The 14,893-nt window shown below is 36.0% G+C and overlaps 1 protein-coding gene across 13 annotated transcripts in view; it reads right to left on the bottom strand.

Annotated features, from left to right (window-relative positions):
* PEX5L (peroxisomal biogenesis factor 5 like) overlaps nucleotides 1–14,893 on the bottom strand; it is a 199,162-nt gene that overhangs the window by 91,905 nt on the left and 92,364 nt on the right. The gene's annotated exons all lie outside the window — the stretch shown is intronic.

The following is a 14,893-nucleotide window of genomic DNA, read 5'->3' on the forward strand; positions in this document are numbered from 1 at the left end:
AATGTTTCATGCAAATTCTATTACTAATTTATGAACAAGAGTTGTATCTTGGAATCTGACTATTCAATAGCCTGTTTTGTGGCTTTCCTCATTTCCTGGCAGTTGCAAATGTTTTTACCAGTTCGTTCCCCAGTCATCAAATGCCCCAGTTTTGTTGATATAACTCAGGAAAAGTAAATTCCAGAAATTAGGTTAAAGCTACTAGCCAAGATGGTCTGCAGCTAAGGTACTCCATCTGTCTGGCTTCCTTGAAACAGCTCCAAGAAAGAAGCTTGAGGCTTTGTGAATTCCTGTTCTAAAACTCTGGATCAGATTCTGGTTTATCTTGGTAGTCCTCTGGGGTCATCAGGAATGTGCAGACTGGCTCCCCCTTAATGTCTCCTGGTTACTTGAAAGAGAATAAACAGTCTCTCTCATCTTGTGGAGAGGAGTTAAGGGACATACCGAGAGACCTAGGAACTGAGAGCCCAGTTAGTGTGACAAGGTGTGGTTAAGGTGATTACCAGCTAATGGGGCCAGTGCAGCCTCCACGGTCAGTGGAGGAGAAAGAAGGATGGCCACATGGTTGGTACCAACATGAGGACTGGAATCAGAAGACAGGAGTTTCAAACCCAGCTCTGGCTTTTATAAATTATTCTCTTTAAGCCTCGGTTTTACCTAGGAATAGAAATATCTACTTCATAAATTTGTGAGAATTAAAAAAGACAGTACCTATGAAAGCTCTTTCCACAATGCCTGGCCCATGGTAGGTACTCAATAAATATTAGTTGACTATGGACTGTTACTGCTGAGATCATGGATTCTATGGCCTAATTGTTCTTATAAGGTAGGTAGCAAAAGATGTAAAATTATGTTTGTGAGATTTATCCATGGGGTAAGTAGTAATAGTTCATATATTCTCACCACTGTATAGCATTCCATTATCTGAATATTCCATAGTTTGTATATTCAACTGTTGATAGATATTTGGGTTGTTTCCAGTTTTTGGCTATTATAGAAAATACTGTAATGAACTTGAGTTTAGAAGCCACAGGGAACATAAGAGAGGCAAACAACTGAAAAAAACAGATGTGAAAAGAGTAAAGAAACTTCAATAACAGAGGCAGAGAACGGTCACAGTAGGCATAAGAGGCCTTATCCATGGGCAAATTAAAAGGAAGTCTGACTCTCTGCAGCCAACAAGCAAAGATTAGGGTTGGGATGACCTAAATCAAAAGGAACTATTAAGGCACACAAATCAAGGATCAGAAGCAACACTTGGATGCTGAATCTAGTCACTAGTAGAGAATGAGAAACCAGTTTCTAATGAGTTGAGATTGGTAACTGTTATGTCCCCTCAAATCATGTCTTGAAGGCCTAAACTCCAGTACCTCAAATGTGACTGTATTTGGATATAGGGTCTTTATTAAAGAGGTAATTAAATTAAAATGAGGTCATTAGTGTGGGCCTTAACCCAATGTGACTGGTGTTCTTAAAGGAAGAGGAAATTAGGACACAGAAGGTAAACCACGTGACGATCCAGGGAGAAGACAGCTATCTATAAGCCAAGGAGAAAGGTTTCAGAAGAAGCCAATCCTGCCAACACCTTGATCTTAAACTTTCAGCCTTCAGAACTGTGAGAAAATAAATTTCTATTGTTTAAGCCACCAAATTTGCGGTACTTTGTTATGGAAGCCCTAGTAAACTAATAAAAATATCTAAACTAATAAGCTAATGAAAAATAACACAATGGCTTACTTTTGTACCTCAGTAAAACAGTTTAGAAAAATCCAAAGATGACTTAGTAACAAGGTTATTTTAAGCCTTTTCAGCTATTTCCTTTTGTTATGTCTAATCTGATCAGGACTTCATAGATATTGAAAACCAGCAATTCTGAGCCCAGGAGGCCACGATTGGCCACTATGTTAGTGTTCTGTCAGGGCCCATGACCTACTTGTCAGAGGGAGTTGCCCAAAAGAAATTCAGATGAAGATTGTGCCTGGAGTGGTCAGCCAGTGACAACAGGAGCTGTGCCTTCTCAAGCCGAGTTGAGGTTTTAATCGCATGACCTTAAATTATAGTTTGGAACTTCTTGAAGAGAATTTTCTTGTGAAAAAACAAATTTCTTTTGATTTTTGAAATCTGAATGCTCCAAGGAAGTTATTTACTCCCAACTAAAAGTTTATTAAATTATATATATTTTAGAAACTTTGATTAGTTAATACATACATCAGGGAAAAAATATAATCGATATGTACATAAAAATAGAACAATGGAAAAATAGAACAATTGGGAAGTAATCATGTAACTCATGATTAGTTTTATTTTTCAAAAGTTCTTGTTAATATCTCTGCAGCTTTTTAGGGGCACGGCTTACAGCTTCTGTCTGGCTGACAGGTACAATCTAGACTGTTCTGTGTGAAGATGTTGCCTCAGGATGATGTCATAGGGGATTCTAAACGAATCAGGACCTCTGGAGTGCCCAAATGTTTTAAATAAAGCCAATTTCCCCTATTCTAATGACCATAAATCTGTAACTTGCATTTATATTGTTATGCAAATGATGTACAAGTACATTTTACAATTTCTAACTATTTGGCTATAATCACAGTCCTGATTAATTCCAAATCTGCAGGACATTATTATAATATCAATAGATGTTATGATATTTGCTCTTGACACTACCATTTAAGTGTTTATTAAAAAAAACAACAACAACCACTCAATTCTCTCCCCCACGGTGTATATTGACATCTATCAACATGAGAGGCTGGGCTGGGAGGACAACCAGGTAGGCCATTCTAGCTAGTTGGGATTCTAGTAGTTTTGAAGCCAGTGTCTGAATTGTGCCAAGACTCACGTCCCACTACCTATAATACATATTTCTTTCTTTCTTTTTTTTTCTTTTTCTTTTTTTAGAGGTTCTCTTTTAAAAAATCAGAAGGGGAAGGAAATAGTTGTCAAGTTTTGCCTTTCTTGGATATTATTCCATTGGCCAAATGATCCTCTCCAAGTTGCCAAGGGATACACTAACCTATGAAAGGGAAAGGAGAGAAGGGAGGAGAGGAGAAGAGAGGAAATCGAGGGAGAGGACTTGGCTTTACATACATGTGGTTAGTGAGGTTAGTTAGGTGGGGTCTATGTTGAAAGAACATGAGACATAAAGTTGGAAATCCAGGGTTTGACACCCAGAAACAACATTTTCCATTCTTGTGTGTGATCTTAGGCAGAGAACTTAGTTTTTTCTAAGCAGGATAGTGAAAATAGTACTAATATTTGCTTTATTGACTTTGCAGAGTTTTTGTGATCATCAAATAGATAATATATGTAAAAATGAGCATTCAACATGCTTTAGTAATTATATAAATTAGCAAAATCCTACTAGCTGAGTACATTATCTTCCACATGTATTTGGAAGTCTGTAGTACCTGAAAGAACTACTTATTATTTTGAAAGAATAGTTTGATAGTGCTGCAGTACAATGAAATGAAAAGGTTAATGAACTTCTCCTAACAGTAGAAATCCAAGGCAAGTCTGGATATGACCCATTCAAGTAGTAGTTGCAAAACTCCAAGGCACCATAAACTTGCTAATGATTCACAGACGCTTTATGTACTCTAGAATTGACAAATATAGAGCTATATTAGAAAATCTATTCAACCAAAGTTACATAATTAACAATAAAAAAATAACCTTTGACTTTTAAAGTCTAAGAAAGAATTCAAGAGGACCTTAAGACTGTTGAAAAGTTTCCAGCAGTTCCAAAAAATATATATTTCTACTAATTAGTTCATTGGTTTGTCTGATAGATATAAATAGGCACCACATTTATATCTTGCTCCTAATTCTGAAGGATCAGGACGGTTTAGTGGATTGTCATGAAGTCCACAGAGGTATTGGGTCACTTCTACACTTGGCATCAGGCAGATAGCCTGTACTTCCTATATTGTAAATATGTCCATAATCTGTGTTCCAAGTCATTATGTATAGACAGAAGAGTAATTTGATAATATCGATTTTAAGTTGCTCATAAAGTTTTTCTCAGTCGTCTGAAAATGGATTCTCTGCTATCCCCTGTTTTTTCCTCCTAACTCTCAGATATATATCAAAAGAGATTATATTAACATTTAAAAGAGAAGTTGCCTGAACTTACTTTAACCTGTTAAATAATGCATTATGGTCTTTTAGTTTCAAAGATAAAAGCAACTACATGATATTGATACTTCATTAGATAAACTGAAGTTGATATTAATTCTAGATATATGTCTGGAAAAAAATTGATTTCCTTAACTTTAAGATCCTCGTTGCTCCCAAATTAACATATGCCAATTTTTATTAAACACATATTCCCAAGAAAATACTTCCCAGGTCTTAGGTCCTGCACCTAAGCTATTTCTATGAACAATGAATTGTAGAAACTCAAAATGGTTTAATCCTACCAAAATTAATTTTTCTGAAAATTTATAATTACTCCTCCTTCCCCCACATTAGCCACATGATTCTCTTCTAGCTGCTTATAATCTGTTCAGGTACAGTATAACAAAAACCTAATTAACCTGTATCCTCAATTAATTTCTCCAGGAAATTTCATGTTTGGAAGGAAAAATAATTTACAAGCAAACAAGCTCATCTGAAGGATTCTAAAGATTCCAAGTTATGTCCTACAGTCAGGATATATTCAGCCTCATCTCTGACAACTGCATCTGGGACTATTCAGTGAGGAAAGATGCACTGAGTAATAACCCTGAGGGCTATAATATCCCCATTCTTCAGAGAAAGAATTAGGTATAGAATATGTGCATTTAGTAATATAGATTGAAGCATTAATATATTTTAGAAAGATCTGCCACTAAAAGAAGGTGTTTTTTTTTTCCCCCTTTCAGTCGGTCTTGATGAGATAAAAAATTTCAATTAATTAGAACACTTGAATGTCTCTGAGTGTTCTGGTTAATTGAAACCTCGTAGTAATTTCATTAGACTTTAAAACACAAAGACCTCTTTTTAACTTCTTACATTTAAATGCTGCTTTTCTCTAAGTGTTACCATTAGAGTCATAGAAAATCAGTTAGTCTGAAGGCTTATTTCCTTATTTCCTGTTTTTTCACTTAGCTCATCGCGGATCAGTTACTTTTAGTTATAATATATATGTTTTGTTATACCTAAATATATATATCTACTATCTATATCTATATCATGGCTAATTTATTCACCAGTATAATCTACAATAAGTGTTTGTAAAGACCTCATTGCAAATATGTTTTAAGAGATTTTATATTTCAGTAAAAAAACCCCTACTCTTTTGAACTTTCTATATTTAAGTCATCAAGATTTAGAAATTCCAGAAATATTTTTTCCTGCATGACCTTTCCAACAACTTAAACAATATTCTTCCAGTAGGCTTAGAGTTATTCTGACCTTTTCTTTGAAAAGTGAAAATAAAATTGTTTACATATTTTCCCTCATTTTAAAAAATGCTTAGATGCTTAGATAAGATTTTTATGGAAAATAGAAATGTATTTTTTTAATTTGGAAATTTTAATATCATAATGGTTTCAGTTACAACAATAAAACAATGTCACAGAAAACAGTGACAGTTTTTTTCAAGAATTTAACCTGGATTCCTCTATTACAGTACTTACTGTCTACTTAGGTCTCTTTTAATTAGTACTATAGACTTTTTCTTATTTGTTTTTAAATTCTGTAAAGATTTATAGTTTTACACTGAAATAAATTAGTAATAATACATAATAAGTAATAAATTAAATTAAAATTAAATTTATCTTAAAGTAAATAAATACTTTAAAATAAAATAAATTTAGGTTTTTATATCTTTCCCTTTCTTCAAAATGAACAATGAATTAGATATTTCAGGACTCTGGGATCTTTTATAAATATGATTTCTTTTTATATAATATTTGCGACTGCAGAGGCAAGAGCAAAGGCTGACAAAAATACATAGACTGGATCTTTCCTTTGGCTAATCTAGGTTTCATAAAGTTGATGTCTCATTAAGTGCAAATATAGCTTTTAGGATGTCAGTTTTCTCAAAAAGGTGTTTAACTTTCACAGAAGACAGTCTAAGAGTTGTTTGGCATCATGGAATGTTCTTGAAGGAAGGGGTTCCTGGTGCCTGTATCCCTGCTTAAGTCTGTAGGATCTTCTTCTATCACTTCCCCTCCTGCAACTCATCACTCACCAGCTCTTCTGCACCAGTCACTATGTCAGTTAAAACTGTATGGATGCAAGTTTCTGTATACTGCAAAGGCCGTTTCTCTCATTTGGAATTTCAGTCTCCTAATCTCTACCTGTGGAATTCCATGTATACTTTCAGATCCAGCTCAATCACCATCTTTAAATTGAAGTCTAAACTGTGATCTCCTTGAATTTGGACACTGAGTCTATGTTTCGTATTACCACGGGCACAGAGGGTACAGAGATGTTAAATGAGGGCTATTGAAAGAAGGAAGGAAGGAAGGAAGGAAGGAAGGAAGGAAGGAAGGAAGGAAGGAAGGAAGGAAGGAAGGAAGGAAGGAAGTATAGATAGGAAGGAAGGAAGGACGGGAGGAACAAATGTTAAAGAAACATAGCATCTTCTAATACAAAAAGAAAGAGAGAGAGAGAGGAAGGAAGGAAGGAAGGAAAGAAGGAAGGCAGGAAGGTAGGTATGGACAGATGGATAGATGATAATAGAGTCTTGACTGCCTAAGACTTCTTGAGCTTTCTTTCAAACCTTGGTTGCAGTGGCATGAAACCACCTCCTTCCCAAAACTCTCCACCAACATCTCAGGCATGACTAAGGATGCTGATGGCTCCTGGCTAAGAATTTAGTCTTTCAATCTCTTCAGTAGCAAAGGGAAAGGCTATTATGAGTTTATGGCTCATCCAAGGGCTCTTTTCACATTTTCTGCAATGCCTTTTGTAGAGGAAATCGCATTTACTACGGATTAAAATATAGTACCAATTTGGAAGATGAAGAAAGGAAAGTAAAAGGATTGGCTAAAAAACTGAATAATTAGAAAAAATTTTGGTGGCAATTTTGTTTTCTCCTCGACCCACCCTGCCTTCCACTTATATCCCCAAACCTTCATTGATAGCTACTGGAGACACAAATACTTTCTGTAAGATTTAGTCTTTTTGCTTGTAATTGAGGATGAAGCCAAGTTCCACATTCATACTGACAAGGTATGGAAAAAAGAGAGAAAACAGAGAAGTGAGTTTCTATGTTTTGCTCAGTGTCAAATATGAAGAGTCTACGACGGTACCTGGCACAAAGTAAGTACTCTAATATTTGTTGAATGAATTGAAAAAATCCACAAATGGTGAAGCAGGTGCTCAAAACCAGAGAACTTAGCATCTTCAAAATTTGCAGAAATCTTGTGAAGTGGTATTGGGATGGAAAGTTGTTGAATTACACAGTGCTGGAGTGTTTTGAGTCAATCTCACCTTGATCCTAAGATTCAGGGGGACCCAGCTGGCAAAAAAGATTAAATAAATAAAAAAGAAGAAACTATAACTTTAATCAAAAATGCCTTAAGGAAGGACTAGTGTGCCCATGTTCAGTGATATTGAAACCAACACAAATTAACTGAGTGCTGAGAGATACGCAGAAAAGTCACCCAGTTATTGAAGATTATTAGAAAAAGTTGAAAACTGCAGTGATGTTTTATGTGGAAATATAGTGATAATGTGTTCTGCCTGGAGGAAGATAGAGATCATTTTTTGACTTTCTGAGTTAAGCAATTTCCTAAACAATATGAGATGGAAGGAGGCACAGAAAAAGTGTCATAGAGTCACCCCTGAAAAAGATAGCTATGTGTATTAGATATGCTCTCCACTTAAAAGCCTCCAAGAATAAAACAGTTCTTTATTTGATATGTAACAATGAACACAACAATTTCTTCTAAGGACACTACTCAGAATTGTAAACTTATTTGAAAAGCATCATGGTTCAAAGAAGAGATGAACATCACAACACCTAGCTAATGAAAGTTACCACCAAAATGGCATTAAGCATGTTACAGTTTCCAACTGAATCCTCGCAAACACCTCTTTGAAGTTGATATGATTATATCCTCACTTAACAGGTACCTGAAGTTCAGAGCGAATAACTTGCCCAGAGACCAGCACCTAGTAATAGTAATAGCAATAATGGCAATCACTTATTGAGTATCTAAAATGTACCAGGTGCTGTGCTGAATCTTTTAAATATATTTCATTGTATCTGAATCACAGCAGCTCTTTAAAGTGTATACAGATGAAGAAACCGAGACAGACAGAGTTAAATAGGAAGAACTACTGTCAGAGCTGGAACAGGAGTCCAGAGCCTGGCCTCAGGGTCTGTGCTTTTAACTACTATGCTTTATTTTCTCTTGTTAAAACTGGGATGAGAAGCTATGCCTGTCTAATACTGGGGCTCACACTCTTAGTCATGCCCTCTACTACTGCAAGGTTCTACTTAATGATACTTCAGAATTTCCTTGGACAAAAGCCTATGGATTCGAGGTAGCCATATATGGATAAGTTCTAATTGTTACACAAGTCACACAGCTGATGGGTAAGGTGAGAGCCAGGATTTGGGCACAGGCATGTTCAACCCCCAAGCCCATGCTCTTTCTTTTATACTGCACTGGATACCTTTATGTTAAAAGCCCTGAAGACATCATGGTGCAGCAGAGTTTTTAGTGTCATTGAAGTGGTTCATAATGAAACTCACCTTCTACCTTCTTCTGGACCAAGAGGCAGAAAGCCTAAGTTTAAGTCCCAGCACTTCCACTTATGAGGGTGTAACTTTGCTTTGTAAACTTCTCTGTTCTCATTTGTTAAAATAGGAATAACAATACCTACTTCACAGTGCTGTCGTGAAAGAAAAAGGAATGAACACCTGTGGGTGTTTGATGGACATTATTTCCCTTGTTTTTCTTCCTTGCTCCTTTCTCTTTCATCTCTCTCTCCTCTTGGGCAAGACAAAAGATATCACCATTTTTAAATGATAGAAGCGCAACGTACAATTGGTATATATTTGTGTGTACTCATGAGACTTATCCACAGACACCAGAGATGAAAAGGGGTCCTATGAAATGAAAATATTTAAGAATTAAGTCCTGCTTAATTCTCTAATGTATGCCTGAATTAGGCCAGCTCAAGACCAGCGATGGGTTTTGGAAGCACATTCCACAGATACCAGGACTTGAACAAGTACCATCTCATTCTGTGTGCCCGTGGATTTACATCTATACATCCTGGATTGTCTTTTTTGTACACCACAGTTACCAGCACAAAGGAAAGGCAAGGTCAGGGAAGTAATAAGGCACTTTGCCAAAGTCTTTATGTTGGAGATCAAACAGAATTCTTAAAACACTCCAGCAAATTAAGTCCTAATGCTTCCTTTAATAATGCTGAAGGTTAAGGTGGCAGTGGTGGGATTTAATCTGGGTTTGTTTAACTCCGAAGCTCAAGACCTTACCACTACAACAGCAAGCTGCCTCCCTCTAGGTACTTGATAAGTATGAGCTTACTGGAAACAGTTTTTAAGCTTGTAAAGACTTTTCCCAGCCAGAACAATCAGAGCATAGATCTTTATTTTGGTGGATGATTATGGGGATCTTTCACAGGGACCACTGAGTCATGCTAGATGGAACTTAGGCTCCATGCTACTTACATACAGAAGTCACATGGTCAGCATTTAGGAGAATGTTTATTTACTCTCGAGTAATTTTTCTGAAAATAGAATAGGTTGCCACTGGGTGAGTGGTTGTTGTACCTTGAACAAGGATTCATGGTTGGGACCTATGTGCGTCATATTTCTGTGACGAATAGGAAAGAAAACTTAGCAGGCATTTATTCAACTTTCTATCTTTAAAATGAAAAAAGAAAAAAAAAACAAACAGCAAATAACATTTTAAAGATAGTTAAGTGTTAGAAGTACTTATCTTTCTTAACTCTCTCTCGAGAGACCTGACAACATGTCTACAGAAAAAAAGAACAAAGAACTGCCTCTCTTCGGTTCTCTGCTCCCAAACTTATTCCCTGGAGGCAACCTAGAATAGACAGGAAAGAGGGAGCCCCAAGCTTCTGATCTGGGTAGAACTTTTATAACATTTTTCTGTCATCTCTCTTCCCAATCAGAACCAGCTATCTCTCCTTCAGATAGCTTCTTCTTTCTGAATCCTTTTTTTTTCCTCAAAGAGGGAAACCCACTTAACACCCCACCCCCTGCATTCCTTTCTCAACCTCCTCTGGATTTAGTCAGGTTGGTCTTTTATAAACTGAAATTTGTTTTTAAGCATCCATTCTCTCAGCTTTAGCAGAGAATCTGAAACATCCATTTTTCTAATGCAGAATTTAAATCAGAAGCCTTCAAACAAATCTTATCATGGTTTTAAGTGGAAAAGGGAAAAGGCATTAATAGAAAACCTGTTATGTGACAGGCATACATTACATGTTTGATCTAATTTAATCCTCACAAAAATCTTACAAAATGAAGGTATTATTTTGCCTAAGTTTAATAAAAAGGAGAAAAGCTCAGAGGTTAAGTAATTTCCCCAAGAGCTTTGGGAGGATATATATCTAGTCTCAAGACATGCCTTAATAAACTTTTAATGTTTTTGCAAACTTTAGTTCCATGAGTATAGATGGGAAGAACATCAGCTTTGTTCACTATGAAATCACCATTTCCTAGGAGAGTTCTTCACACTTAATAGATGCTCAGAAAGTAATTTTGAATGAATTTATTTGCACTTTGCTACATAAATGGCTATGTTAGCTTTCAAAATTAATAAAATAGAGAAAGAAAACACATAATATACATGTATAGACCAAAGGAGAAGATGATGGTAGCATAAGATAGAATCAAAAGTAAGTCCAGTACAAAAATAAATACGATGAGTCCCATTTTCCTAAGATATTTATTAGTAACTAGGAAGACTGAATCCCAATCAGTTATACAATTCCTAGTTTCTTTAAGACAGAAAACAACCAATTGCTCTGGACATATACAGCTCTTCTAAAAAGAAATCTCCTCCCCTCCTAGGGAATTCTACCCTAAGAGAGGGTACTGGATAATTTAATGAATAATGTCCTAAAAATATCTTTAATGGAGGCATGATAATGAACACATTCTTTTAGGTTGTTTCTTACTGTGTCTTTCCACACTGATCCAATAGCATCACACCAGAGCATAATCCAATGAACATCATCATGTCAATTGAATATGAGCTTAAGGAATTCGTAGAATGAAGGCATTTATTTAAGGTCTCAGTCTGCACAGGCGGCACGCATCTCTCTGATGCTGGCAACTCAGATTTGAACGAAATTCCGAATGTATTCTGTTCAATTATCTGCCTGGAGTCCATCTAAAATTTTTACTATCTCTCCCCTCAGTCTTTATGACTGTCCTTTCAGCACTGTTCTTTCAATACTTTGATGATACCCACCAGGTATCATCACAACCACAATCACAGTGAAGAGAGACAAATGTGACCCATGAATCTGAGAGAGATGATTCAGTTAGCATTCTGTATCTTGGTGTACAAGGGTAGGGATGGCTACTGTGCCATCTGAAACATGGCAATGAGAACACAGTCACTGGTTCCTCCTGACACAGTTTGCAATCCATCTGGGCCTCTAGACATCCATTCACATTCACATTCACGCACATCCCCTACTACTCCAACTCCTACACCTCTTGGCAGGAAATATCCACACAGCTGGATTGGATTCATAGAATATTTTTATATTTTGCTTCATTAAACTGTAGCTTTCCTTAAGCAATGTGTATTTTTAAAAATATGTTAGCCCAGAAGTCATTTAACAGAAAGAAGACATCTCAGAGAAATGCTTCAGGAAAAGGCTTAGGAATGGGGAACAAAAGCTTCTGTTTTATGGCATGTGCACATAATTCTTCCTCCTCGATCCCCTACAATATATGAGTACTTATTGTATATTCTGTATGGAGTCCTCTCTGGAGCTAGCTAGGCAGATTTGTAACTGCTGTGATTATGACCTGTTGCCTGTAAGATTATGGATTAGAGACCAGTAAGACATCCAGTCAACAAATATTGCCAGGTACTGTACCAGGCTGGGGGGATAGTGCTAAACAAGACAGACAGATGTGATCCTAATAGTTTGGAAAAAAGGAGCAATATCACACAAATATTTTCAAGTGCGATATTCTATCAAGGAAGAGCACAGGATGCTATAGGAAGAAACAGCAGTGGGATGTAAGACAAATATCTTTTCCTTTGCTTAGGTGTGCCAGGAAAATATCCTCTTGTTATTTATTTATTTAAATTTATTTTTAATATATATTTTTGATTTTTTCAATTACAGTTGAAATACAATATTAGATTACTTTCAGGTGATTAGTGATTAGGCATTTATATAACTTACAAAGTGATCACCCTGATAAATCTGGCATCCAACTGACACCATACATAGTTATTACAATATTGTTGATTATATTTTCTATACTATAGTTTACATCCCCATGACTATTTTGTAACTACTAATTAATGCTTTTAATCCTTTCCCCTTTCTTACCATCCTCCCAACCTCCCTCCTATCTGGCGACCATCAAAATGTTTTCTGTATCTATGAGTGTTTCTTTTTCATTTATTTTGTTTTTTTTTAAAATTCCACATATAAGTGAAACCATATGGTATTTGTCTTTCTCTATCTAACTTATTTCACTTATAATACCCTCTAGGTCCATCCATGTTGTTGTAGATGGCAAGACTTCATTCTTTTTTTATGGCTCAGTAATATTCCATTGTATATATGTATCACTTGTTTATCCATTCGTCTATTGATGAGTACTTAGCCAAGATATGGAAGCAATATCTCCTTCTCTGGATTGTCCAGTTGCTGCCTTTAGAATTTGAGAGCTTCCCCGCTTTGCTTTTTCATATTGTACTTCTGCTTAAAGGACAAAATATTCACTGAAACTGTTATAAGCTGGTGATAAGAATGCTATTCAACTAATTTAAAAATCTTCATAATTCATGTAAGAAGATCAACTTTGCTCTTAATGAAAAACAATTCCATATTCATTTTATAGGAAATGAATTATTTAATTAGGAAATTTAATATATTGGTTATTTGCTTTAAATTCTCTGTGAGTCAGTATGTTCAAAGACTTCAAGTGAATTTTTGATTATTCCAATAAAGAGAGAATTGGCATACATAAATATCCATCCAGTGAGATTGGGTTCAAGTTCCCCCATAGAATACTGAGAAAACTGCCAGTGGTAGAAGTGTGGCAGAGCGCAGTGGTTCTCCAAATGCAGCACCTGTACCAGTGGCATCAGCCTCATCTGGGAACTTGTTAGAAATGCAAATTCTTGGATCCTACTTTCAACCCACTGAATTAGAAACTTTAGGGGTGGAGTCATTAGACTATGTTTTAACAAGCTCTCCCAATAATTCTGATGCTAACATTTGAAAACCACTGGCATAGTGATTAAGATCATGGGTTTGGAATCAGCCAGATCTAAGCGATTGAACTACTAGCTCTACCATTTAGTAGTTGTGTGACTATAGATAAGAATCTCTTTAAGCCTCAGTCTCCTCATCTGTACAATGGTCACAGTAGTAACAGTGTCTAAGTTGTAAGTTTGATGTAAGAATTATTTGTAAAGTAAGCACAGTAAGTATTTAAAAAGTGTTGGCTGTTATTTTTAATGCAGTTTTAGTTGTTTTTAATCTATGTGACAGGACTAATGGAGTTATTGATATTGTTTACTTGAAAAAGTGGGCTACATTTATTTCTAATCAGGGACATCATGTTAGTGGGCAGTGAATATCAAAACTATCATTAGAGTTATCTATATATTTGAAAGACAGAAAAGCCCCCAAACTAAGATACATAAACGAGAGACACTAGGAGATTTTCACAAGCTTCATTTTTCCTGGGGTAGGTCTGACTCAGACTATATCAGAGTGACCTCTGCCTTGGGCTCTGAAAGTCTTCCTGTTGCCTTACCAGCACAGCTGATATCTGCTGTGTAGTTGTTTATGAACATGCCATTACTGCACATCTAGATGTCACTTTCTTGAGACAGGGCTCAAATCTGAGTCATCTTAATACCTCTATCAGCTTTTACTATCATGCCTACCCTCTGGAAAGAGATTGATATCTTTGCAATAAATAAATGAATGAATGAGTGAATTAATGTTTTCAAACCTAAGTACAAAGCTGAAATAACGTATTCATTCATACTCTTATCACAGTAGACAAGCAGTCACTGTGAGAAAAGAGACAAGCTGTCTTACCTTCCTCCAAAGTGAAATTTAATCATTATCACTTAGAAAGAAATGAAAGCAAGTGGATTCTGCCTCCTAGACCCAGCTGGCAAATGCATATCCTGTTCTTATTAAGTACTGTGATTTCAGCCCAGTGACTTATCTCTTAGGATCATGAAAGTAACCCCATCTACAAAGAGAGTCATTATTTCCTTGCCACCTTATGCTTTAAATATATTGAGGATCAATATAAAATTAGATTAGTTTTTGTATTTTAGGATATAGTGCAGTACATAGCACATAGGAGGCACTCAATCGATATTTGTTGAATAAATGAATAAAAGAAAAAGGGCTGTAAGATGCCAAAGTTGGCAGAGTAAGAAGAAAGAAATCAGCAGATATAATAAGATGACCTCTTTATCACTTTCATCTTAGAAGCCAGACATTCTGGCTCTTTGCTACTGGAGTTGGAAGGGTATGAGCAGAATCTGAGCGATAAGGATTGGAAAGGCCAGTAGAAGGAAGAGTTCACATTAGACCAAATGACCCAGCAACCCTCTCCTAGGTATCTACTCCCAAAAGTTGAAAACATTTATTTGTGAAGATATATGCACCCCGATGTTCATTGCATCATTATTCATGGTGGCCAAGACTTGGAAACAATAGAAGTGTCCTT

Source organism: Pteropus alecto, unplaced genomic scaffold (assembly GCF_000325575.1).
Source record: "Pteropus alecto unplaced genomic scaffold, ASM32557v1 scaffold33, whole genome shotgun sequence".
In the NCBI taxonomy this organism is placed as follows: domain Eukaryota; kingdom Metazoa; phylum Chordata; class Mammalia; order Chiroptera; family Pteropodidae; genus Pteropus; species Pteropus alecto.